This window comes from Aquarana catesbeiana, linkage group LG01 (genome assembly GCF_042186555.1).
Source record: "Aquarana catesbeiana isolate 2022-GZ linkage group LG01, ASM4218655v1, whole genome shotgun sequence".
In the NCBI taxonomy this organism is placed as follows: Eukaryota; Metazoa; Chordata; class Amphibia; order Anura; family Ranidae; genus Aquarana; species Aquarana catesbeiana.
In genome coordinates, this window is record NC_133324.1 from 30,904,019 (window position 1) to 30,907,950 (window position 3,932).

General features: G+C 42.2%; 1 pseudogene; it reads left to right on the forward strand.

Moving 5' to 3' along the window:
- Positions 1–3,060: 3,060 nt before the first annotated feature.
- On the forward strand, positions 3,061–3,662 carry LOC141124182 (non-histone chromosomal protein HMG-17 pseudogene; annotated as a pseudogene).
- Positions 3,663–3,932: the final 270 nt, after the last annotated feature.

The following is a 3,932-nucleotide window of genomic DNA, read 5'->3' on the forward strand; positions in this document are numbered from 1 at the left end:
GCGAATAACATATTATCATAAACCTAATAACATAAAAAACATACCATAAGGTTATTATGATCACTAAAGAATTGTGCATAAAAATAATAATCAAGTGAGAGTGTCATATAGGCAGAAAATAATCATACAAAGAGTCCCATCACATATGGTGCAATTTAAAAAAATAAATAAATAAAAAGTTCATAAGCATAAAAAAGCTGATCCAGAATCCGTGATAAAAAAATCCAATCTCCCAAGAGGTGAATGCACCCAAGTGAATATGAGGCTCCTTACCGACTCGGAAGACCACAACGGTCTGACCAGGCATATGGGAGATTAGAGGTATCCCAACAACCTATACCGGCATCTGGGTCTGCGGCTAAAACTGTATGGCTCCGGGAATTAGAACAAGAAAGGCTCCCATAGTGTAATCGTTCCAACCAATAAAAGTTTAATGAATAAAAGATGCACTTACAAACAGATCCAATAGCAAGTGTAAAGGCAATCACGATGTTACGGCGGATGTTATTTTTAATCGTGTATTTTCTCATTTTAATTCATTTTGTGGAATGTAGGTACTTATATATATTTTACATATTTTTTATAGGTTTTTAAGTAAACATTTTTTAGTTATTGGTATATCCATGATGCGGCGGTTTCTCTGTAATCCCGGCTGTTGCACTCACTCTTCATCAAGTTGGTATCAACTTTGGCCTCTAGATGGCTGTAATTGTACTCCCTTTGGCTTCCCTGTCTGAATATAATGTTTCATCTTCCTGGGTGGTGTGTCCTTAGTTCAGCGCCATCTTTGTCTTGCTCCAGCACACTGGAGAAAGAAGCAGAGGATCGGAGGAAGAACCAGAGGAAGAAGAAGATGGAGGAAGAAACCGAAGGAAGATAGAAGATAGAAGATAGAAGAAAGAAGATGGAAAGAAGAAGACTTTAAATAAAGGAATTGTCAAAAACTATCTCTTGTCATTTTTAACATTTTTGACACTTTTTTGGGGAAATGGTAGGGTTAAAGTACCCCCTTACCATTTCACATGGGGGGCCGGGATCTGGGGGCCCCCTTGTTAAAGGGGGCTTCCAGATTCCGATAAGCCCCCCACCCGCAGACCCCCAAAACCACCGGGCAAGGGTTGTGGGTTCGAGGCCCTTGTCCCCATCAACATGGGGACAAGGTGCTTTGGGGGGGACCTCAAAGCACCCTCCCAATGTTGAGGGCATGTGGCCTGGTACGCTTCGGAGGGGTGCTCTCTCGTCCCCCCTCTTTTCCTGCAGCCTGCCAGGTTGCGTGCTCGGATAAGGGTCTGGTATGGATTTTTGGGGGACCCCACGCCATTTTTTTTAAATTTGGGCGCGGGATTCCCCTTAAAATCCATACCAGACCTGAAGGGTTTGGTATGGTTTTTGAGGGGGACCCCCACGCCATTTTTTTTAAATTTTGGAGCCGGGTTCCCCTTAATATCCATACCAGACCCGAAGGGCCTGGTATGGAATTTAGGGAGACTCCCACACCATTTTTTTTTAAATTTTAGTTTCCCCTGTGGGGAAATCCCATGCCGTTTTTATCAATGAACTTTTATGTGTATTGTGGGACCGGCAATTCATTAATAGCCACGAGTAGTTTTAAATGACTTTTTTCCTTTGAAATGTAATTTTTCTGTCAGACTGTTCTAAACACGGGAAACATGCGCCCCTTTACAGGCATACTATAGACACCCCCCCAGGTACGAAATTAATAGGAATGTTACACTTTTATTGTTTCACTTTAAGCATTATTAAAATCACTGCTCCCGAAAAAACGTTAGTTTTAAAACTTTTTTTTGCATTGATCCATGTCCCCTGGGGCAGGACCCAGGTCCCCAAACACTTTTTATGACAATACCATGCACATAATAAATTAGCACTTTTGATTTCTCCCATAGACTTTTAAAGGGTGTTCTGTGGCTTTCAAATTTGCCACGAACACCCCAAATTGTTCGCTATGCGGCGAACGGGCGAACAGCTGATGTTCGAACCGAACATGAGTGTGACTCGAACTCGAAGCTCATCTCTACTCATCGGACTCCCGAGATATCAACGCTGATGACCCTTCCTCACTGCTATAGATACAAACACTCTCTTGGTACTCGGACATGTAGATTAGAGGATGCCCGGTCTTCCAATCTTACTGCAGTTCTATACAGAAGACTGAAATGGTTGGAAGAATTCACTAACTGTTTGGTGACTTTGTTTGCTGGAGTCCTTTGTATTCCCTCTACTCCCTCCTTCTCTTTTTCTCACCTCCCATTCTGAGTCTCTTCTTCCCTCACCTCCCAATCTCCTCCTTTCTCCTCATGTCTCACTCTTCCCCATCCATTCACTTTTCTGTATGCTGAGGTCGCTACAATGATATCCTTATATTACAGAATGTCATTTTATAAATTACTTTTTTTTTTTGGAATTGCTTGCACTTATGCCCCGTACACACGGTCGGACTTTGTTCGGACATTCCGACAACAAAATTCTAGGATTTTTTCCGACGGATGTTGGCTCAAACTTGCATACACACGGTCACACAAAGTTGTCGGAAAATCCGATCGTTTTAAACGCGGTGACGTAAAACATGTACGTCGGGACTATAAACGGGGCAGTGGCCAATAGCTTTCATCTCTTTATTTATTCTGAGCATGCGTGGCACTTTGTCCGTCGGATTTGTGTACACACGATCGGAATTTCCGACAACGGATTTTGTTGTTGGAAAATTTTATCTCCTGCTCTCCAACTTTGTGTGTCGGAAAATCCGATGGAAAATGTCCGATGGAGCCCACACACGGTCGGAATTTCCGACAACACGCTCCGATCGGACATTTTCCATCGGAAAATCCGACCGTGTGTACGGGGCATTACAGTGTATCTGTGTTCCAATGTTGTCTGGATGATGTGGGTTTCGAGGGGGCCACGCACAGGTAAGGGTCCCACCCCATCTTAATCATACACCAGTTTTCCACCTAACCTGACTTACACGGCTCTCCTTATACCTCCTGCCCTACATTTAGACCCGTACATAATACACATATGTAATAAATTTATATGCTTTCATTCTCTCGAAATAACGGCCAGAAGTCTTTGAAGTTCTTGCTCCCACTCGTTGCTGTCCGAAATCATAATGCCCAACCAAAAGGCTGACGGAGACTCAAAGGTTGAAAAGTCCAAATCAAAGGATGAGCCACAAAGGAGATCTGCCCGGCTATCTTCTAAACAAGCCTCACCTAAACAAGAGCCAAAAGCCAAGAAGGCAGCTCCTCCAAAGATAGCTGACAAAGCTCCCAAAGGCAAGAAAGGAAAGGGAGACTCCGGAAAAGATGCCACCAATGTTGCAGGGAACGGAGAAGCAAAGTCTGACCAGGCACAGAAAGCAGAGGCATCTGCTGATGCCAAGTGAACTGTGTGAATTTTGATAATTGTGTACTTCTGGTGACTGAACAGTTTGAAATACTATTTTTTATCAAGTTTTATAACGATGCAGAACTTTGTTTTACTTTTATTTTAAGCTGTGTTTGGCAAATGCTTTGTGGGTTTTAATGGGCAGGGTGTGATGTGACGGTGTGATCTTCACTCATTTAACAGCTACATTGAGCCCCTGTGTTTTTACTCCCTCCATTAAATTGGCATAACTTTAAAAAAAAAATTAAAAAAAACAAATAAATACATTTATCTGACATGATCATTCTAAATTATGGGACCACAAGTTGCGTGCCCCCCTCGGAACGTACAATTATAGAGACAAACCCATCTAATTTTCTCTTGCAAAATAGTTCATTTTTTCCTTGTTCATATGAATAACATGGTTAAGATTCAGTTTATCAATTAGCTGTCATGCAAACCTATACCCCAAGGCTACAATCTTTCAAGTTTTGCTTAAACCTATTATGTTACACCAAGGTAGTAGTTGCGCTGTTGATTTGCAA